Here is a 24,807-nt window from a genome sequence, read left to right as displayed (position 1 = left end):
CTCTCTCCCTCTGTCTCTGCCCCTACCCCACTCATGCTCTGTCTTTCTCTCAGAATAAATTAATTAACTTAAAATGAAAACCATATTAACAGAGACAAAGAATATGTTTGGTGGCTTTATCAGTAGATTCAACACAGCAAATGAAAGAACTAATGAATTTGAAGATGAGTCACTATAAACTACCCAAACTGAAACACAGAAGGTTGGGGGGAGGGTGGGGGGAGAATAAAAACAAAGAGAATAAATCATCCCAGAATTGTGGTTCAATATCAAATTGTCTAATATATATATATATATATATATATATATATATATATATATATATATATATATATATATAAAATTCTATAGGAGGGAGAGGTAGAAAACAGAGAAATATTTGAATAAATAATGGCCAAAAAGTTTTCTAAAACTAATGACTATATCAAACCAAACCACAGATCCAAGAATTCAGAGACCTACAAGCAGAGTAAATGTTTCCTCTCTCTTCCACACATTACTAGACATGTCATGTTCAAATTGCTAAAATCCAAACATGGAAAGAAAATCTTAAAAGAAAACCAAGGGAAAAGGTCACATTGCAGAGGAACCACACAAAGAATTGTCAGAAATTCATCAGAAACCACCCAAATATGAAGATGATGAAGCAACATATTAAAATGTTGAAATGAAAAGGAAAACACAACAAAAACCCATCAACCCAGAATTCTAAGCACAGCAAAAATATCAAAAGTAAGTATCTATCAAAAGTAAAGAAGAAATGCAAACTTGCTCAGAGAAACAAAAACTGAGGGAGTTCATTGCCAAGAGTCTTACTCTGTCAGAAATGTTAAAGTAAGTTCCTCAAGAAGATGAAATATGAAAGAGAACTACACACAAATAAAATAAAGAGCATTGGAAGTGGAATAAAATTCATTTTCTTACATAAATACCCTAAAACTTAACCATCTAAGGCAAAAATAATAAGTATTATTGTTTGAGCCTATGGAAAAGCAAAATATGTGACAGCTATAGTACCTGAAACTGAAAGTTGGAATTCGGAATACACTGTCCCAAAGTCCTTACATTACACATGAAACCATATTACTTGAAGGTAATTTTAGACTAATTTAATTTTTTTAATGTAATGTATTTATTCTGAGAGATAAATTATTTAATTTAATTTATTTATTTATACTGAGAGATAGAGACAGTGTGAGGGAGGAAGAGGCAGAGAGAGGGAGAGAGAGAGAGAGAAACCCAGGCAGGCTCTTTCTTCACTGTCAGCACAGAACTCACTGGGGCTCAAATTCACGAAACTGTGAAATCATGACCTGAGTCAAAACCGAGTCAGACGCTTAACTGACTGAGCCACCCAGGTGCCCCAATCTTAGATTAATTTAAAAATGTGTAAGCCCTAGAGTAAAATACATACATACATACATACAAACATAAATAAATGTCAATAAAAACGTAAAATTTAATAATATAAAGAATGTTCAATTGACCTCAGAAAATATAGTAAAGAAGAAAATTGACACAAAAATAGATGGAATAGAAAATATTTAGCAAAATGATAGATTTTAAAAAGACATCCAATTGAAAATATATCAATCAATATAAGAAGGTTAAAAAAATTAAGGGTAATTTGTCTAACAGGAATTCTAAAGTTTTACTTATTTATTTTTAATTTCTTTTTCATGTTTATTTGTTTATTTTGAGAGAGAGAGAAAGTGAGAGAACATGAGGAGGAGAGGGGCAGAGAGAGAGGGAGAGAGAATCTCCAAAAAGCTCCACTCTGTCAGCCCTGAGACCCATGCAGGACTCAGTCTCACGAACCATAAGATCATGACCTGAGCCAAGATCAAGAGTCGGATGCTTACCTGACTGACCCACCCAGGTGCCCCAACTTTTACTTATTCTTATGTAGACTATACTAATCATAATTTTTTTTTCCATTGAACTATAGAAGTGTATATTTTCTATTACCTCTCAAGTCAAGTTACATGGGAATGTGTATTTCCTCATATAACAGTGGAACAGAGAATTTCATTACATGTAGAATATATTACTTTAAATACCATGATTTATATCAAAAACTGATATTCAGTAAATATTTATTTAAAAGTCTCCTATTTGCAAACTAACTGCAGTCAAATGGGTGGTTGATCCAAGAAAAGCAACTGCTAAGACTAATGATTTGATTAAGTAGACTGGATCAACTGGGGAGCTGGTAATCCAAGAATCTTTGCAGAAATGTGAAAAATTTTAGTATATATTGACTCTGACTATATGAATTTAATTATATGAAGTCCATTTGGTTTTACTCACCATCCTTTTCTACCTGGGCAATTGCAATACTTCTTATTTGATTTGTTTGTTTCAACTCCTACCTCCTTCCTGTATAATTCTCTTTCCTTAATGCATCCAGAATTGTTTCTTAAAAATTGATTTCAGGTCACCTCACTCCCCTGCTTACATTATTAAATTATTTCCCTGTTACAGGTAGAATATAATCCAGACTGCCAACCACCACCCACAGATCCTGCATGATTTGGCCCTACTTACTGCATCAGTATCATCTTGTGCCTCTGAGTGCTTTTGTCACACACTTAAGCCATGCTGCTGGCTTCATATATGTAAAATAATGAATTGGCTCACATGATTATGGGGGATGAGAATTCCCAACATCCGCAGTCAGCAAGTTGGAGGCTAGGAAAACTAATGGTGTAAGTTCCATCTGAAGGCCAGCAAGCTTGAAACCCAGGAGGAGCCACTGTTCCCACTTAAGTCTGATGGGCAGGAGCAAACTGCCATCCCAGCTCCAAGGTAAGTAATCAGGAGGAATTTCCTTTTATTCAGGGGAGGGGCAGCATTTTGTTCTATTCAAACTTTCAAGTGATGGGATGAGGCTCACCCACATTAGAGCAAGTAATCTGCTCTACTTAGTCTATTGATTTAAATGTTAATCTAATACAAAAACACTCTCACAGAAATACCTGGAAAAATGTGAATAATCTGGGTGCCCCATGGCCCGGTCATGTTGACACATAAGATTAACCATCACATTTTCTCTAGTCAGAGTCTTTCCTATGCTTGGAAAGCTCTTTTGCTAAACCATTGGTGGAACACCTTATATTTATTTTTCAGAATCATTTCCTCAGCAAGGACATTCCTGATTCACCAGTGTCCCCAAGTTTCTTCAAATTATCCACTCCTAGAGTAGCCTTTCTTTTATTACCATAAACTTTGTTCACCTTATAGTTAGGCATTTATTTTTTTACTTTTTTGTTTAATATCTACCTTCTTTACTAGACATTAAAATCCATGAGAACATATACTATCTTTCTCTTTTTTTCCCCTTACGATTGCAAATTGTCATTACTTCGTATATGGTTATACACTCAGTAAATATATATGGAAAAATTAAATAGCCAGCCATACCATTACAGAGGAGAGAACGTGCTGTTCATTGCTCATTTGCCTTCAGATTCAATCCCTGCCTTTCCCTGTTTCAGTCTTATCATGGAGTCTGTCTACAAACTGCATTTTCCCAAACTCTGCTGTATACTGGGTAGGTTTGGCCAATGGGAACCACTAACCAGAGGTGAATAGCTAGGAGGAAGTAAGCAGCCAATGTGTCTGTCTCCTTTTGCACTTCTCTCCTGGCTCCATCCCCTATGAGGCAGGAGCTCTGTGGTTCTGGCTTCAACTGGATAGCCTCAGCTTCAGTAACACCAGCTCATCAACTGACTCCTCTGGGCTAGAGTACATAGCAGTTTTCCACCGTTGCCAGTCTCTGGATTGCCCTGCTGTCCTCTGATTTGCATGTGATTTGCATGTGAGCTCTCCTAACATGTTTCTCATCTTAAATTCCCTTGATTTGAAACACATACAAGTTTGTCTCCGAGATAACACTCTGGCTGATACAGGAATACTGGGTTCTTTGCCTTCAGTTGTCAAGTTCTGTTGGAAAAGAGATGAAAGAGCAACAAGTCTTTCAATAAAGATATCAGTGTGGGAATGTTGTTTGATGCTGACCTGTTATTACAATGCTTCTAAAGTGTGTCACCATGTGAACGAACCAAGTCTTATGGTCTGAAATATGGTTTGAAATGCTCCAGCCAAATAGAGTGGGTCTTGACACCAGTCTTTCTAAATTCTAAAGAAGATTTCAACCTGTCTTTTGGGAGGATACAATTCAATCTATAAGAGGAAGGATGTGGATGTTGTAAGAGCTTCCTTTCCTTCTGTTCCTTCCTTGCGATACTCCTTGGTCTTCCAGCTTCCAAAACTATTGTCCAGTGTATGGAAGAAGGCAGGTTTTCCCCTATATTTCTTCTCTAGGTCTTTGTCATTAATAAGCACTCCCTGAAATTCCTCCATGAAAATTGTAAGAACTGGTATTTTTAATAGGGAATCAAAAATACAAGGACACCCTGGCCTATAGCAGTCAATGCGAGCAGCCCTCCTGCCCAGCTTGACCATACTGTATCATACTGCCCACTCCAAACCTGTATACTGCCAGGCAGCTACATTTATTGAACCTTTCATAGTGGCTGAAAAATAGCCACCTCATTGCAGTGTCTGGCAGGTACAGCCCACACTGTAAACTTGTTAGTGATTCAGCAGTTCACATTGTAAAATATCAGAGTCAATGTTGAAAAAGACAATACTCTGTTGCCTTCCTGGGAATCCTGACCTCAAATCCCCTTCTAACATTTTCTGACCTAAAGGGAATTAATTTACTATCTCTAAACATAGCCCCAAATACATTATTTTAAGATCTATTATTTACTGTACTGGTTAGCAAGCTTTTATCTCTTATTTATGATCAGGTAAGTTTTAATTGGAAATAGGTTGGAAGTCATCCAAGCTAGGTGGGTACTGTGGTCCCTGTTGTAAATTGATCTTACAAACACCTGCTTGTTGTGTGAAGTTATGCAAAATCATCCTTGAGCTGTTGCTTTTTCTTTTTTTTCCTCCTTTCATTTCTAAACTTTTGAAGCACTATGGAACTTGCCAATTAAATCAAGAAAGCATAAATAAATCTCTCTGAATTTGAAACAGATAGAAGAATCTTTGTTGAAGGCATAGTTCTCTTGACTAAATTATAATCATTTTCATGTATTATGAGGGTTTTTATTGTTTTTTACCCACAATGTGCTTGACTGAAAGAGTATTAACCTGGTCTTAATAAATAAAAAAAAAAAACCAGGAAGTTGAACTCCCATAACCTGAAGATAAGGGACCAGATAGAGGGCTAGATAGAGGGCTAGAAAAGTTGTAAAAAAAAATGGGTCATAAATATTTTTAAATTTTTTAAAAATGTTTTTATTATTATTTTTGAGACAGAGGGAGACAGAGCATGGGCAGGGGAGGGGCGGAGAGAGGGGGAGACACAGAATCTGAAGTGGGCTCCAGGCTCTGAGCTGTCAGCACAGAGCCCGATGCAGGGCTTGAACTCACGGAGTGTGAGATCATGACCTGAGCTGAAGATAGATGCTCAACCAACTGAGCCACCCAGGCGCCCCATGGTCATAAATATTTTTAAATGCTTCTGGCCTGAAGTTCATATTTTTAGAACACATTCAGCGTAAAATGTTTTCTTCTTTAGTTTGTAATACTATTATGGACTGGATACTTCTAGCTCCTTCATGTGATTTTGGAAACAGTGATTAAATACTTTGGATTGAAAGGTTGCTGGAAGGCCAAGTTAAGTCATTAAGTCTAATTGGTATTTGACCGTTTTTTATTATGCATGTGTTGGTGACTATATGTGGTTATTTTATTCGATCCAAAACAGTGTGACTTGAGAAAATCTGAATTTCAGTGTTGAAATAGTCATTCTTTGCATATACATTTGACTCTCAATTACATGAGCTAATAGAGAGGAACAGTTGCATGATTGATTCAAAGAAAAAGAGATTATTCACAATTGTCTTCAGATTGTATTTTATCACTTTTTTGCTGTAGCAGAATTGCCTTACTCATTCTGTCTTGCTCCAGTTATTCAGTGAGCTTACACTGGTTCATTGTGAGGTGGGTGGGTGGGGGGGGGCATTTATGGTGGTTCTGCTAGGTGACCTAAGCTGGAAATTAAACATTTTTCACAAATAAACCAAAAGGACTACAAACATAAAATATAATACTTTAACTTTTACCTTTCCTCTAGTTAATTTCTGAAATAGTGTAACAATGGTCATGAAGACAACCTTCATGCTTAGTTTTTGCTCTTCTATTAGCTTAATCTTTTCTCTTTGGCCCTGAAATAGTTATAATTCCTCATGGAAAGTCAAGCAAAATGACAGTTTAGAACACAAAATGGGCCAGCTGCAGAAGAATGGTAGCATCTATTAAGATATTTGATGGAAATTGCCTGTGGATATTTAGATAAGTAGCTTTGATCTCTTTGTGTCTATTTCTTTATCTGTAGAATGGGAATAAAATTCTTCCCTGTTAACTGCTCAGGGCTGTTTTAAATCAAAGGAGTTATTGGCTTTGTCAAATATAATCCATACCACAAATTTAAGGAAAAACAATTACAGAAGAAGATATTATATCACTGAGAGAACACAAAGCCTGGGGTAAAAACCCTTAGACTCTATGTGCCATGCTACTGAACACACAAGTATTTGACTCACTTTGAATCACTGCGATTTTAGTAGTTGAAACTTAAGGTGATTTTTTTTTTACTTATTAATCTCCCTACCTTAGGCCATCTCAGCAGTGTCTTTTATTTAAATATTGCCCCATAATCATTTATGATTTGAAAAGGGAGGAATATGATGTTTTAAATTTCAAAACTGAGAGAAAACTTGGTAACAATGTATGGCTATTTTTATCGTGATCAGAAGACTTTCTTAAAAACTTTAAATCCATTCATTCTCTTATTTATAAATTAATATTCATGTGTTCACTCAATTAGTTAATGTATGGCATATATTTTTAAATTAAAGAAAAATTATTAAATACCAAACAGTGTGTTAGGCATGATAAGACATGGAAAATTATATTATAGTAATATAGTTGACTTGGATAGTAAAATTAAATATGTGGCCACATAAAGTGTTAGTACAAGTGACAGCACAAAGTGGAATATACTTGGCTATCATTGATAAGATGCACCAAGTGTTGTGATTTCTAGTGAAAATACTTGGAATGGATGAAATTGGAAATAGGGTTTGAAAGGCAAGCCGGGGACGGGGGGTGGGGAGTCTGATTTTGCAAGACTTTATGTAACAGGTTAAAGAGTGTGGAATTTGTGTTATTGTTACTACTAAGCTATTACTGTTTTATGAATAGGACATTATTTTATTCAACTGCAAATAAATGTAGATTTACCCTACAAATACGATTTTGGTGAAGAAAGGATAGAGAGGAAGCAGTGAAATAATCTGATAGAAGAAGTAAATTTTAGTGAACATAGTAGAGGAAAAAAAAATCTAGTAAGGATAGAGGAAACTGCTGCACATAGCAAAACCAGTAATTTCTGTTGATTGATTGATTGATTTATAACTAAATGACATAATTTAAAAAGAGAAGTGACGTAAGCATTTGAAACTATTTTGATATCAAGGAGATTCATGTTTGAAGTCCTAGACTTTAAATTCTCCTTTTGTTATTTTTTCTTATCCACAAGTCCTTCCCTTTCTATTTACTCTCTCCTTCCAAGACTTATTATATAAATAAAAATAGTAGCTTATACTTGTTAGAATATTAGTTATGACAGACTGGGTTATGCTGTGGTAACAAATAATCCTGAATATTAGTGACCTAACTAAAAAAAAAAAAATTCTTCATCACTCCAGTTTTGCTGTGGGACTGTGTAACTCTTTAGGGTAGCCAACATCCAGATCTTGCCCCAGCATTCCAGGTCACTTTGGTCCTATAGCATAGTGTATGCCTATATATACATACATATGTATATATACATATATATGTGTATATACATATATATACACACATACATATATGTGTATATATACATGTATATATATATACATATATATACACACACACATACACACACACAAACATATATATATATATATATATATATATATATATATATATATATATTCTAATTATTACTCTGAAAAGAGAGATTCGTAGATTGGCTCTAAGATATGTCTGCTTGTGGGGCACCTAGGTGGCTCAGTCGGTTGAGTATCCAACTTCAGCTCAGGTCATGATCTCACAGTCCATGAGTTCGAGCCTTGCGTCAGGCTCTGTGCTGACAGCTTAGAGCCTGGAGCCTGCTTCAGATTCTGTGTCTCCCTCTCTCTCTGCCCCTTCCCCACTCATGCTCTGTCTCTCTCTCACAAAAATGAATAAATGTTAAAAAAAAATTAAAAAGAAAGATATATCTGCTCGTAAAAGACACACTCCACTTGAATTTATATTTCATTAGCCAAAGAAAGTTATGCAGCCACACCTAAATTCAAGGAGGGGAAGTACAATCTTACTAGAAGAAGAAGGAGAACTAGAAATATACTGGTGAATTGTATTCATGTCCACCATTAACACTTATTACATGTCAGCCACTGTTGTAAGAAACTCATGTGAATCATGTATATTTACATGCATCAATTAGCACAGCCATTCTTTTACATAAGGACAAATTGTGTGCACTCTCTCCAGTTGAGGAAACTTAAAGAGATATTGAATAGTGTTCTACTAGTGCAAAGAGAAAATTGATTATGTTCCTAGACAATATGGCTGCAGAGTGTATCCCTTAATTATGACTACTCTTAAACCGTTACTTCTCCAAGTAGTATTTGTATTTTAAAAGGAAACAAAACCTTAAACTAAAAAAAAAATTAAATGCTAGCAAATAGAAAGTTGTGGTTCTCTGTGAGGAAAAATATGATGGCGATAAGCACCTGCCAATTTTCAATAAAATCCTGCCACAGAGGAAGTTTCTGCTCAATCTTGGTTGTAAAACTTAGTTCCCAGACACAGAATAGAAAAATAGAATTCAACTGTTAAAATATAAAAAGCATGATGTATTGGAATATGTTAAATAAAACAAATAATCAGAAATAAAGAAAAAGAAAGGAAGAAAGAAATAGAAAAAGAGAAAGAAAGAAAAGAAAGGAAGAAAGAAAGAAAAGGAAAGAAAGAAAAGAAAGGAAGAAAGAACAGAAAGGAAGGAAGGAAGGGAGGGAGGGAGGAAAAATAAAAGAGAACAAAAGAAAAGAGAGAAAAGAAAAGGAAAGAAAAGAAAAGAAGAAAACAAATAATCCTAAAGGTAGTCATCTGTTTTGCCAGGTTGAATAAGAGAAAAAAAAAGCCAATTATCACATCAAATTTATATGGGAAAAAAATAAGAACAAAATTTAAACAATACTGTTTTTCTCCTCATATATTTGTTCTTTTTCAGGGATAGATGGTATTATGTAAAACATTGTGAAAGGAAGTGGTTTAAGCAAGTCTCAGTTTATTTAGGAAAACGGGGGGTAAGGAGATATGTAAAATGATAATAAATGTAAAATAGTATTATGAATAAATCATTTTGTGACATTATACTTGGGGGCTTCATCATTCAGGAAAGGCATATGCTGTCCAAGAAATATAGCCCCCAGAGTACATCATTTTAAGATGGAGTATTTAGTGAGCACATTAGCAAAGCTTAGTCTCTTATTTATGATCGGGTTGGTTTTAATTGGAAGTGGGCTGGAAGGCATCCAGGCAAGTAGCTGTGGCCATTGAATTTCTTAGAACTCTGTAATATTGCTCTTTGAAAAGTCTGTACAAACTCCTAGATATGGGCAAGATCTAATCAGATGTCTTAAAAATCAGATCAGCATTTTCTTTTCATATAAAATCTAATCCAAAGGACAACTTTAATTTAGGGAGGATGTAAAAGTTCATCAGATAAAAAGAATATGGCCAAAAGAAGGAGAAATATGTATTTTCTAATTATCCTCAGTGAAGGAGTTGAGATTATGAATGTGTACTTCTCCTCTGTAACTATATATATTACAGTAATAGGATATGGAGAAACTACAAGGCATCACAACCACCTCCCACCCCATAAAGACAATTATGACAGTGCTAAAAAGCATCCCATCAACCCCTACTAATTCCGAGAAATGGTTGGCTACAGAAAACCCTCTGCCCTAACACTGAACCATGTTTCCTCTTTTGAGATGTTCCCAAACTGTTTACTTGCCCTCTTGCAGCCAACCATGGCAACCTGGCAACTAGGTATTCCAGAACACTAATCAAAAAATCTGCCCACTTCTAAAAATCCAACTGCCAAGAGCACTTGCCAATCAGAGATCATCTCAGTATTTCTTCTTTGTGGCCTTGAAAAACTTACGGTCCCTTCTAACACTTTGGAATCCCTCTGAAATGAAAATGATGGAGACAGGTACTCTGGCAGTAAGTTCATAAGTATATAGCCTTTGTTAATTTTGTTGCTGTCTTACTTTTGTCTTTGACAGTTGTCTCAGTGCCACACTTAGATCCTGCCAGATCTACCTGTGCTGCAGACTTGGGGGCTCTTGAGCAGGAGCAGTACCCACCCAGGTCCCTTAAACTGCAACTGCTGCTTGTCACCCAAAACAGTAAGTCTTCTTCACTGGGTCCACTCTCTTTGAATAAGAGTTCCTCTGCTGTTTTATTTCTTTGTTCCTTCCTCGGTATTTGCATTTGTTGGAAGTTTCCTGTTTTGATTTACATCCTTGGTAACTTGCCTCTGTTTGCTATATCTTTAAATGTTGTACAGTCATAAGGAGGAGAGAGTCTCAAGGTCTGCGTCTGTTGTTCCAACCAACTCCCAGGCTGAGGGTTTTGTGATTTTTCTCCACATCTGTGTCCTCTGAGGGAAAAAACAAACAAACATACAAACACCACTTTGCTGTTGAATACTGATAAAACTGGATGAGATTCTCCTTCCATTCTGACTATTCATCCCAGGAGCTTAGTGTCAATCCACAGAGAGTGTTCTCTTTGATTTTCCCCTGGTGGGGGTATGGTGAGATATAAATTGCCAAATCTGTGTTTAGAGGCAACTAACTTTTAGTTCAGGGGCTTGAGAGGAAAAACACACCAAGCAACTACTTCCCACTGACTATGAACAGCTGTCATGGGTTCTTCTTAATGTAAACCTCCTCCACCTCTGAGAAAACTCCTGCTTTCTATATGCAATATTGCAATGCTAACTCTTGTGCCTATTTCTCTAAATGGCACAATTTCACCTGTGCCATTTAGAGAATGCCAGTGAAGTGGATCTTCATTGCCACTTTGGGGAGCATTTGATTGAGCAAATATTATTCATTTGAGAGATGTCCTAGGAGAAGGGGAATCAGGTTGCTTAGGTGGCCCAGTGGCCTAATTATTAATTGGTATATTGAAGCTTCTAAGTAAAATCCCAACTCCAAATTAGCTTCCCTATAATATTCGTTGGCTGATGTTAGAAAAGATTTTGATGATATTAAATAAGGGATAGCTTTCACCATTAAAACCACACGCCTTTGTATACCTCAAACTTCCTTGTACCCTGTGCTTGTTCTTAACCCCTCAGGGCTATATTTTCCCTTTCTGTTTCCTGAGAATTTCTCTCACAAGCTTCCTACCACTTCCATCTGCCAATTCCCTTTATGGATAGATCCACTCAGGTCATGAGCCTAGAATGTCCTCACAATTGAATTTAAACTTTGGTCCTAGAAATAGTTAAGAACCATTTTGGGGGATTTTCCTAAGCCTCAGAAAGACTGACAACTAGTCAGTGGAAAACTTAAACTCCTCCACAGGGTCTATGACTTTGGCTTACCTGACTTTTATCATAATCCACATATTAGTAAGCACCTCAAATGCCAAGCTGTGGCCAAGTTGAAGCATTTCCTTGCTGAAAAGCTATAGCCCTCACCAACACTAAATTGCTGCTTCCTTTTGTAATTCAACTTGGTACATACAAACTATTATTTAACTAATGGAGGCACATATTATTGAGGAACTACTATATAATAAATTTGTAGTTTTACTTGTTACTCAAAATCTACACTCAAAACCCTTACTACCCACAATATTCTAGAAAGACTAATAAGAACCAGTGACATTCTTGAGTTAAGACCAGCAAAACTTAGAAACTCTTGAACTACTCTGGACAAAAACATGGCCCCTAGCTGTTGTGGCCACCCAGCCCACCCCTTTGGAGGCATGTGAGTTACCTCCCTTTGAATCTGCGACTAGAAGACAGATGCATGTGGGTATTTCACCTCTTATCCTAGATTGTACTTTTTTACATGCAGAGATGGCAAAATAATGCAAAAGAATCATGCATTATACCAGTATTGTCACTGAAAGGTCAAAGCTACCCTCCCACAACATCTTCCTGAATAGCCTTTTCATGATCTTCGAACAGGAGATTTTGTGTACTGGAAAAGACGTCAAAGAAAGGCTGCTCTTAAACCTCACTGGAAGAGCCTGTATAAGTCATCAAGTTTGTATTTTCAGCGTGTTAAATGCCATAGGGCAGTCTTAATGGACTGTATAATAGATGATCATCTACTACTTGACCAGACAACAAAGTAGCCTATAAGGATAAAATCTTCAAGGAGACTACCAGTGATAACACCCAACAGATTTAGTGATGATGATCTAGTGATGATGACATTATAGCCTGAGTCTAGGTCAGTTTCTTGATTCTTATATAGAAAAAGACCAAAAGGGTCTTTTTAAGTTTCTTTTAAGACACTACCTGCCATGGCAGCCATTTCCATAAGGGTCATTACGACAGTTTGGCCACATCAAAGCACTCAAATCACCCCTACTTGTTGTAGGAACAGATTGGCCACAGAAAACTTAACCCTGAAGTTAAACATCCTTCCTCTTTTGACATATTCTCATACTGCTTGCTTGTCCTCTTTCAGTCAACCAAACATTGCCAAATGTACCTGAAGAGTGATTAGAAATTCTTTTCATCCTTAATTAATTCTGTGCCTGACTTAGTTTGTCTTTAAGAATACCAAATGGAGGGTGGGGGTCACCTGGGTGGCTCAGTTGGTTAAGTGTCTGATTTCAGCTCAGATCATGATCTCAAGGTTTGTGAGTTCGAGCCCCGCATTGGGCTGTCTGTTGTCAGCACAGAGCCTGTTTCAGAACCTCTGTCCATCCCTCTCTCTGTCTTCCCGCCCCCCTGTTCATGCTATCTCTCTCTCTTAAAAATAAATAAATTAAAAAAAATTAAAAAATAATAATACAGGGGTGTCTGGGTGGCTCAGTCAGTTGAGCAACCGACTTCGGCTCAGGTCATGATCTCACGGTTTGTGAGTTTGAGCCCCACGTCGGGCTCTGTGCTGACAGCTCTGAGCCTGGAGCCTGCATTTATGATATGATATGAACTTATGACATATGAGTGAGTATGCAGTCAAACTTATTTTATGTTATAAATGTTATCTTTTTTACTTTTGGTTTTGTACATATATTCTCTCTCACTCTTGTTTTTGTAAAAAAAAAATGGAAAGGTTTTGAAAAAGGCATATGACAAAATTATGCAAATAAAATAAAATTTCAGATGCAATTACACTAAAAGTGAATTTAAATTACTTTTAAATTTGCCAAAATAAAAAAGTTGAAATTTTTATATTATCTTTGACATACAAATTGACATGTCACCTTAGACAATTCATGCCAACCTTACCTTTGATGACAGCACATTTTGATAACTGATTTGGTAAATTCAGGATTTACAAAACTAAGGTAAGAAAGAGTCCTCATATCTCACTTTGCAAAATGAGGCTAGGTCGATGTCAAGGAACGCCATTAGGGTCATCTGAACAGAAATGCCCAAATGTTCTTCAGTGTTGACAGGTGTCTGGATTTCCTGCCTGCAGAGAATTTAATAAAAAGAAACACTTTTCTAACACTGTTCCATTAGAATTCCACTTCCAATATACCCTTCCAGTAAAGCATCTTTTTCAAAAGGAAATGGATATTTTTCTCTTAGGATATTTGTGGTGGTGACTAAAGCATGTGAATAGAAACCATCTGATCTCACAGTGGTTTTATACTGTTACAAAATGAAGGCAAATGGCATATTTGACAATTTCTCCATAATTTGCTTCAAAAAACTGAACTAAATAACATGTTCCATGAAGTGGAAGATATCATCTGACAGAAGCACTGCTTACGTTGTCTTCCTCTGCTTTGAGTCACAGACCACCTTGATAATTTTCAAGCTCCATACTTCCCCCAAGATTATTCCAATTCTACATGGTTTCTTTTCTTGCCAATAAGATTAGCAGTCCAAGATGCTGCACAATGAGGTTTTGCTTTGTTTGTTTTTGGGTAAATTCAAGTTTGTTTAAATAAAGATTTTAGAAATAAAAATTCACTCCCCACCACAAACACACGCATATACACATGCACACACACACACACACACACACACACACACACACACATATGCACACCATCCAGTGCAGGGTAAAGAGGAAGATAAGCATATTTATTAGCTACATACTTCCTTTGGTATGGATGTTGCAACACGAGAAGCACTATTGTGTTATTTGATGCAATGGTGGTAGAAAAACTAACCGATTTATAAATGTCAGCATGTATACCTTTTCTGTCATTTTGTGGCATCAGCTGAGCTACATACAAAGAAAGGCTCACACCCATACTCACAATGTTTCCCTCCTCCTAGTAACTTCTTGCCATTGTGATTTAGTGGTGATGACCAGTACATATAATACTATAGCCTTCTAATGTTTGAAACAATACATTAACAACATAATTTCAATATAATTTAACCTTAAATACTCTTCCTATTTCAATTTTCAAATAATAATGTATCACAGAAAAATATGTTTGGGGTGTGTGTGTGTGTATGTGCGTGTGTATGTGTGCTTGAATTTGCTAGATTTTTGTTTCATTTTTTGGATCATCTAAATATACCAATGCCTTTAATCCTTAATTATGAGGAACCCCTGGCTTGGAAACAGGGGCATTACTTGTATAATAGCATGGTCTTTCTTAGACTTAGTGCTATGAAGAATACAAAGGAAGAATTGTCTTTCTGGCTGTCTCTTTCTTTCTGTATGTATATCTATCCTATATTATGCATAATGTATATATGTATAATATACATACATAATATATATTTGAAGTTTTGTTTTACAAGAGCTATATTATTATTATACCATAAACACTTGTGGCTTACATATAGAATGTAGTCAATGGATATTGGATATGTGCACCTTTGATTATGATTAAGAAAACCTCAGAGAGAAGTGAAGGGTGAGTTGAATTTAAGGAAAAAGGGACCTCCATGGAGGGGAACCAATGTAAGGAGTGTATGAGAAGATAAGGTGAGAACTCAGACATAGTATTTGATCACGGAGTGTGTTGCATGGCAGGGCAGGGTAAGAGAAGGGTAGACACACCTAAATGGGACAGCAAGGCAGGTTGTCAGGAGGGAAAACAGAAAGCAGCTTAGCTTCTCTCAGACAGAACCCTTTTTTTCAGAGATGTTGGAAATATTTCCTAATTAAAAGGAAAGACCACATTTCACTATTCCTTCAAACTTATCTCTTGTGTCACTGGTGTGAAGTAACTCAGGGGGAACTGTGTTATCTGTTTAAGATAACAGTATTTTAGGAATTTTTTGCTGAGGTCAATCCACAAATAACACCAACATATTCTTTTCTCCATAGGTTATGTCTGTGCTTTGCTTTCACATGAGAGCGACAGCCCTTAATCAGTGATTTAAAGTTCAGTCATGAATTTTCTTGCCATGGTCCATACCTCCACCTTCTTTACCTAGTCGATAAAACTATAAGGTTATTAATTCATGTACCTTTCTAGTCTTACAAAGCTCTGCATTCAAGCTAATTGTCCAAACACATAAAATGTCTTAAATTCTCCATGTTACACACTGCAGTAGGTTTTAAAATAGGCAGTGTGAAGGTTTGTGGGGGAGGAGGTACACTTTTATGGCTGTACTGATTTAGTTTAAGCTGGAGACACCAAAGGCTTTGAAATGCTACAAACTTTCCTGAAAGGGAAAGCATTAAACACCATCCTGCCCTTACTCCCCTCTCGTGGTATAGATAAAACATAATTTCCAGGGTTTAATGGTGATCCCCTTGGGAACTTTGAGAACCATAAAGCATTTTGTTTTGCTGCAACAGAATGGCATTATATCCTCCTCCTTCTAACAGGGCAAGCCCCCCAACACCTTCCCGCCCCAGACAACTTCAAAATCAAATGTATCACTTGGTACTTTGCATCAGTCCTTAAAGAATATAGTAGGATGATTTTTTGCTTGATGCACCAAAATTTTTTAACAGTCTATTTGTTGCACATGAGAAGATAAGTGTGCCATGCAAGATTAATAGATTAATATGCATAAGATTTGGCCAGCTGCCCACTACATCCAGAGGAAAATACATGCAAATCACTTCGGCTGCTGGTACAAGGTGCTGAACCATGTCTGTCTGGGGGCAAGGTCACTGCCTTAAGTTGTTCAGCTCTGTCTCTGCCTCAGGATATCCCTATCATGGCCATAGTGGAATAGATAAGACTGTGAGAAGCAAGAATGAAACTTACTGAAGAGTAGATTCAGACGCTTAAATCTTCAGCAGTTCATGAAAATGAATGTCATCCTCGACTCTGTCTCTCTAGAAAAGTTAAATGCCTTGGCAAGGCAGTTATTAAAATGAAGGTGTTTGTGTTTCTCTCCCCAGCTGTTTGAAAATGAGTGTTTTAAAGTAAGATGAGCAACTCTGTGCCTTCTAGACTGGTGTGCAGTGTGGTTATATTTGCAAGTATATTTCCTACAAACTCACTCTGAAAAGCCAGACCTATCCTGCACTGTAATATTAGGTTACAAAGGATATAAAAATCTCCTCTTCTTTTGGAAGTTAGAAAATATCTCTTCTTTCACTCAAAGATGCTGCTAGATGAGGAAGAGATAACTGGGGCTAAGAGATGGATATTTCAGAAAGCAAGAGGCACAGGAAAGGTACCGATTCTTGGTGAGATAAGACAGGAATTAAGTTCTCCTCTGTGCCACGTAAGAACAGGAGAAATGACACAGTGGTTCATACCTAATGTCCAATCGGAGAAGGATTATACATCTGGGAATGTCTGGTATTATATTTTCTCTGAAATTATTCTCTGAAATTATTTGTTAAGGACAAATCTCAGACATGTGGTACAGTTTTTTGAACTTTACCTACGATATTGGTTGAATCCATTAACTTATCCAAACTATTTCTGTACTCAGTTATATTTTCAACATGTGTTTATTAAATGTATGCAATCTAAATTCATATTACCAATTACAGGTTCACATTGTACACTCAATGGATACTAAAAGTATTTTTTCCTCTACCAACCTTTAAGATCAGGTCTTCTGATAGACAAATCTCGTTAATGTCAGTGAACAAACTCTGTATTACAATCATAGCTACTGGAGGTATTCCATTTTTATTTTAGAAATGTTAAAATATAAAATAAGTTTAGAGGGCACCTGAGTGGCTCAGTCAGTTAAGCATGCGACTCTTGGGTTCCCCTCAAGTCATGATCTTGCAGTTTTGTGGGTTTGAGCCCCACATTGGGCACCGTGCTGAGAGCACGGGGCTTGCTTATTATTCTCTCTCCCCATCTCTCTCTGCCTCTCTCCTGCTCTTGCTCTCTCTCTCAAAATAGATAAATAAACTTTATAAATAAATAAATAAATAAATAAATAAATAAGTTTATACTTTAATTGGATTGGAATTATAAGGTTACATTCCTTTCAATTAATACCCTCATTGAAATTTGGTTTCCATTTGTAATGGGCAAGTCTCCTTATTCATATACAGAAAAAAATATACATTGAGTGCATGCTGTATGCCAGGCACAATGCTGAACTCTAGGGATACCTGGGTGAAAACACAAATTGTCTTCTTTAATGAGATCCATGAACTCATGAAAAAATAATTATAATTAAATATATTATGTACAATAAATGATATTATATACAGAGTGTGTGTAATTACCAGGGCTCTTTGGGCTTTGATTTTAGTATCCTCACTGCCATCACACATTTTGGGAGAGGTTTATAAGTGTGTGTTGAAAAGAAGAGGTGGTGATTAAGTATCACGAAAATACCAACAAAGTCACAGCAAACATGGGTAATCACTTGTTAAGACTAGTCAGCCACAGTGTACCTAGACCTGCAAACTGAAAGTCCGTGAAATATTTTTCTTTAATTTTTACTGGTATCTGTGGTTCTATGAGCAGTCTTCTGTTCTCCATATTTTTATAATGACAGTCTACTGGGAATTGTGTCCAGAAGTGGCAGCAAATTATTGAATTTTTTTCCCATTTATTTTGCCTCAACCGCCATTAAATACATACATACATACGTACATACATACATAAACAAAAAATAAAACATTACTTACATTACTAAAGAACTAGAGGATTCCATTTACTGAAATAACTAGAGTATTTGCTAGGAAATATTATGTTGTAAGGTTGGCTTCATTTGAATTTGTGATTCTAGCCGTAACCTAAAATATTATTGGGATACCTATTACCATTTATGTGTGAAAACAGCCCTTTTGTACCTAGGTAAGTTATCTTCTTAGATGTCCAGTGAGCATCAGAAACATAGCATATCTAAGATAAATCCTACATACCGTACATACTTTAAATCCACCAAATGCTTATCTTTCTCTCAATAAATGGTACTACAGCTCACCTAGTTGTCATAGATGAATCTTTCCCCCTCTACCACGTCCCATATAAAGCAGTAAATAATGTAGTCTCATTATCGCCATTACACATCCTGAATCTGTTCCCTTCTCACCAATTATGTAGCTACTTTTCTAATGTAAATCACCATTGTCCTCTCTCTACTAAACAACTGTATTAGCTTTCTAACTGGTCCCTTCACTTCCCTTCTTCACCCCCGAGTCTCTGTTCTTGACACAGTCACTAGAGTAATCTTTTTTTTTTCCTTTTTTTGTGTGTGTGTGTGTTTTTTCAATATATAGAGTAATCTTTTTAAAATGCACAGCAGATCATTTCAGTGCCCTACCCTCAAGTTGCCATGGTTCCTATAACACTTAATATAAAATCCAAACCGTGAATAATTGCCTACAGGGCCCAGCAGGATCTGGCCCTGTCCACCTACTTTCATGTCCTCATTCCCTCTGCCATGCTCTCTCTGCTCAGGCCATACCAGCTTTCCTGCTGATTGATGCTCAGGTAAATTAAGCTCCATCCTGCTCTACTATCTTTGCTCTTCCCTCTTATTAGCAGTCTTTCTCCCCAAATTATTGCAGGATTTGTTCTCTCACTGTTTTCATGTCTCTGCTGAATTTTCCCATCTTGAACAAAGGTTCTCTGTTTAGTTTATCAAAAATAATCCTTCTGGCATACTCAAACTTCTCATCTTGCTGTATTTTTTGTTGTGTAGAAATTTTCACCGTCTAACATATTGTATCATTAGGTGGTGGTATTATTTCGCTGTCAACCAGACCAGAATGTAAATCATATGATGCCAACACTCATTACCCAGGATTCAGAACAGTGTCTAATATGTAAGTAGATGCTCAATATTACTTAATGGCTGATGAGTCAACAGATTTGAATGTATCTATACAAAAACTAGAGGATGATGAATATATTGAAAGATTTTGATCAAATCAGAAGACCAGAATTCTAGTTCAGACCTATCTCTATGTAGATAGGTTATGGTTTTAGAAGTCACTTCATCCTTCCAGGGCCCTATTCCCCATGAGTATGTAGCAGCTTCCTTAGGCCACAACATTATGGGAATAAGTAGAGATTCCAATATAATCTCCAAGACTTTGCTCCAGAAAGCCCTCACAAAACCGGCCTGTTGTCGTCTTGCCATTTTTTTACTTCTCCCACTCTATGTGTTACAATGCATCCCTGCTAATGCACAAAGTGACTGCAATATAGGAACACCTACCAGAGGGGGTGTCATTCCTCTAGGGTCTTAGCAAGAAGACTGAGCCCTTCAGGACTATAGCCACTGATTTTGCTGTACTGTATGCTGACAATGCCCAGAGGGAACTGAGTGAAATATACATTTGTAATTATACCTACTCTCCTATGATAGCCCATTTATCCCATAATTCTGGGAATCTGAGAAACGGACTGATAAACTGTGTGCTCCCTACCTTCCCCTACAAATATTTTGCCCTTGATTTTCCTCCATATGGGAGAGTGAGTCCAGAGTTGCTCACTATGGCATGCATCTGGCAAAAACCTAAAATCTAGGATACACATAACTAAGGCTCAAGCCAAGAATGCTACTGAAAATAAGTGGATGGATGGACATCTCTCTAAACATGTAAAATTTGTAATAGAGAACCAACATGTCTGCTGTATTTCTTATTCTAATTCAGTAATGCAATTTTAGGTAGTTTCATATTTGCATTGCTAATAGCCCTTCCTCAAAGTGTGTTGACCCTGTAGGTTTTCAATGTTTCTTTTTTTTCCCCTTGCAAAACTTTGCAAGGAAGCTAACTTTTTTTTTTAATTTTTTTTTCAACGTTTTTTTTATTTATTTTTGGGACAGAGAGAGACAGAGCATGAACAGGGGAGGGGCAGAGAGAGAGGGAGACACAGAATTGGAAACAGGCTCCAGGCTCTGAGCCATCAGCCCAGAGCCCGACACGGGGCTCGAACTCACGGACCGCGAGATCGTGACCTGGCTGAAGTCGGACCCTTAACCGACTGCACCACCCAGGCGCCCGGGAAGCTAACTTTTTAATAAAGGTTTTAACACCTACATAGTTTCTCAGAATTCCTTGAAAATCTCAGGGATTTGATATTACCCCTACTTATTTATTTAATTAGAGAATATCCTTTGGCAGGTGTGATGATAAACCTTCTGGAAGCCACCAGAGGCAAGCACTGGGTTATTTCTAATGTTTGCTTCTCTTCCACCCTGCCTGGAGAAAGAACATCCTTCCAGAGGAAAACTGGAGGTTTCTGTCAATCAGCATGTCAAAAGAGCCTTCAGCAGCTGGGTGCCTCTCTCTCTGCTCCCTTTGCCAGCTGGTCAGAGCCTTCCCTTCAACTTGCTTGGAGGCCTTAAAAGTTCAAGAGTACACTTTAGTCACCACTCCCCTCCCAAAAAGTACAAAGAAAAATTCATAATGTATGATAATGGTCAAACTAGTAAGAATTAAAGTAAATGGTGTGATATAAAAAGGGTTTCAAACAGGTTTCATAATTCTGCAATTTGTTATACAAAGTCAATTTTTCCACTTGCAGAGCAAAGTTGCCTGGTGGGTTTATTGGTTCACTCATTATTAGGTATATATCACTTTTATTGTTTCACATTTTTATCGTTTATTAAAAAAAGACAGCATTCATGAATAAAACATTTTGGCTTCAGGCTGCCATACACTGAGGTTGGTCAGAGGGATTATACTATCCTTGATTTAAAATAATAACCAAACATACAAAGTAGAAATAGCATACTATTAGATAGGATATCAGTGTATAGGTGGAGTCTTTCAAACTACAAAGAGACATTTGTATCTCAGGTAGATTCCTCAGCATCAGTCTCCTTGTTTTCTTTATCTCTGTAAATGGGACCTCTCTCAAGTGTAATATTTATGCTTCTACGTCATTTAGTGACCATGCTCACCTTGGTCCACATCGGATCATTGTGGTTTCTTTCTTACTCACCTTCATCCCAGAAGATGCTGATGCATCTGAAGTGCAGGTCATGGGCTGCTATGAATGAAGTGGGGACATGTAGCCTGATGAAAATATTTAATTTTAGCACTTTTCAATCATTCTGCACATTTGAGAGTTCATAGCTAAGCATCATCAAGAGTCAGGTAGAACTCTGTGAGTTACAGTTCTGTGTATTCACATGAGTTTGGCTGGCATACGTGATATGCTTATCTATTTCAGAGTGCTCTGGAGATGTCATCAGGAGGATGTCCTAGACATTGTATAGGGCTCTGTGGCTAAACCAGGAGAAAAATTGCATAATTAGGCCAATTTGCCAGGGGTTCTTTGTTAGTTTTGTGTCTGCACTGGGAGTTATGCTAACCCTGGTTCTAGCTCAGAGCTGCCCACTACTCTAATGGTAACCTTTGTAGAGATATGAGCTAGTCATGGGCAAAGAGGACATTAGAGGAAAGCAGAAGAAAGATAGTGAGGCTGAAGATATTTTTTTTAACTCTGCCTTTCAGGCTCAACACCTATGTTTTCTATTCAGAGTTAATTTTCTATCCCTGTCATGAAAGTTTTGAAAAATACTTATTTTTAACAAAAAAATTAATGAAACCTAATGAATTTACCCATTTTCCATATTTGATGAATTTGACTTAACATATTGGTGTTACATGGTAGAAACCATGGGCAGAACAGGCAAGGGGACACATGTATGATTGTGGTTGTTACTCTTCAAGCTGATGATTTTCCCTAGATACATACTTTACCTGTGTATCTATAATTCTGCACTTATTCAACTTTTCAAGATTGTTAATTACCATAGTTTTAATTTATCTTAACAAATTAGAAAACTAAACAAAATAATGAACTCATTTAAAATTAAAAGCCAATTACATTGATACTTATAGTACTATGAACTAGCTTGTCATTTCATCTCCTCGTACCGACTCTTTAGTTAGGTACTTCTTTATTTTAAATTAGTGTTTTATTTAATTATCCACACATGAACATGTCTTTTTGTTGTTGGTGGTGGTGGTGATGATTATTGGAAATGGAGTAACATATATAAAAACATTTGGTAGATTGGTAAATTAATAGACTCCCCAGGACTGTTGACTATGTTACTAGTAAGACATTACGATTGTATTGAACAAACGGGCACATTTTCTCATAAACTGCTAATGTTATTCCATCCCCTTATAGAGCTCAAGTTCACAGGTCCCCACCACAATTGAATTTAATGTGCCAGAGGCAATGGAATCTGCTTTTAATTGTATTAATTTCAATTTCAAAAAGTAGTCAAGTCAGTCGGTCAAGCAAAAATCAACTCAATCAATCATTTTGACCACTGCCAATCACTGGATTCATGTGATATTTTTAACTGAAATATGGAAATATCCAGCTTTCTATTTCTGTGTATGTGATATAAAAATCTAATCACTAGAACAATATTTGGCCATTTTATTGACTTACTTAGATATCCAAAGCAATCTATCAGCAAAGACAAGACCCATATAAAAGAGTTGGTTTAGGTTAGGCTTTGCCCTAGAGTGAGAAAAGAAAAGCACATTTTTTTTTACAATCCTAGATAATATGCAGCCTAATTGGAGAATCATCATGTGTAATTGGGCCACTCTGGAGAAACTGTCTGTTTTCACTATTTAGGAGAAAGATGCTCAACCAGAACATAAAATAAGGGAGCCTCCAAACTTGCCTAGCCTTATCCTTGATGAAGCAAAGCCTGCAGCTTGCCTTGGAGAAGAGACCAATGGACATCAGGTACAGAGTCAAATGCTAGCATCAGTAATGTGTTATAAATGTAATCTGTCAAAGCTTTCCCCAAAGAAGCAAAACTTAAAGACCTAACAGATTCTCAAATGTCTAAAAAGATGATTTTTTGTTTCAGTTTCAAAATAGTCTCTTGTCTTCTTCAGAGACTGGGTGTAGATTCCCTTTGAAGTTCTATTCCTCCAGAGCAGCCCACAGAACAAAACATAAATTTTTCCTAGATAGAGTTTCTTTATATTATTTTCTTGAAATCTAAGTTATTCATTTACTTCCAAGTTATGTTGAGTCATGTATAATTAGACTAATATTGATATATTGATAAACAAAGGCTATTACTGATGAAACATTGTAAAAGGCATAAAACTGATGTATCATCTCATATATAACTTGATAGAGGTTGTGGAAAATAAACAATTCTGGGTCATCATGTAATAAAGGCATAATGTATTATCTGGATCTTTTCACTTGAAAGACTTTTTGGTTAGATTTATACTTATAAAGTTTAGGAAGTGATGTCTAAAAACTTGGGTTCATATTTGACACATGTAGGAAATAGAAGAAAGTCATTGTTTTTTGAGAATACAGATGAAAAACAAGCCAATTATTTTCCATTTCCATTTATGTGTAAATGAAATAGAGCTTCATAGAGAGAAAGAAGGTGGAAATAGTATTGTGAACTGGTTTATGACAGAAGAATTTCCATTTCTGTTTGTAATAAATAAGGTATAGGCATTTATGATAAGGATAAATAGGGATTATAAGGAAATATTTTCCATTGTCCCAATAGTCAGACTTTGGCAAGTTTCCATGTAAATGATAGCATCTTGTCTGCAGAGGAGGAGGAGAAACAGCCAGAGGAATCCCTCACTTCAAATGAGATTAGGGAGATGTGTAAAATGTGGGAAACAGTGCAAAATTTTGTAGAAAAGCACCACCTGAATAGGGCCGTAGCAGTGCGAGCTATGAATCTGTTTAACAATGATGCAATGTCACTTTTCTGCAAAATCCTCAAAAGTAGCAAAGCAAGTGTCATTGGATAGGTTCCTTGTTAAAGTTGCACGAAAAGAAAATGATTCAATGGAACCAATAGATTGCAGTGATTCCATTAGTGATCATGAAAGTCGTCCTACACGATAACCCTCCTCTCTCTTGTCTCCCTCACACCAGTCATGAAGGTTTTCAAAGGTAAGTGCAGGTTAATTTATTTTTCTTTATATTTTGTATTTTCTTTATTATTTTGTATTAGATTGCACTACTGTATCATTTTTATATGAATTTTGGGTTGTGGAATGAGTCATCTGAGTTTCCATTATTTCTTATGGGAAAATTTGCTTTGATATAGAAGTGCTTTGGATTATAAGCATGTTT

The sequence above is a fragment of the Acinonyx jubatus genome, chromosome D3, assembly GCF_027475565.1.
Source record: "Acinonyx jubatus isolate Ajub_Pintada_27869175 chromosome D3, VMU_Ajub_asm_v1.0, whole genome shotgun sequence".
Lineage (NCBI taxonomy): Eukaryota > Metazoa > Chordata > Mammalia > Carnivora > Felidae > Acinonyx > Acinonyx jubatus.
This window is presented reverse-complemented; position numbering follows the sequence as displayed.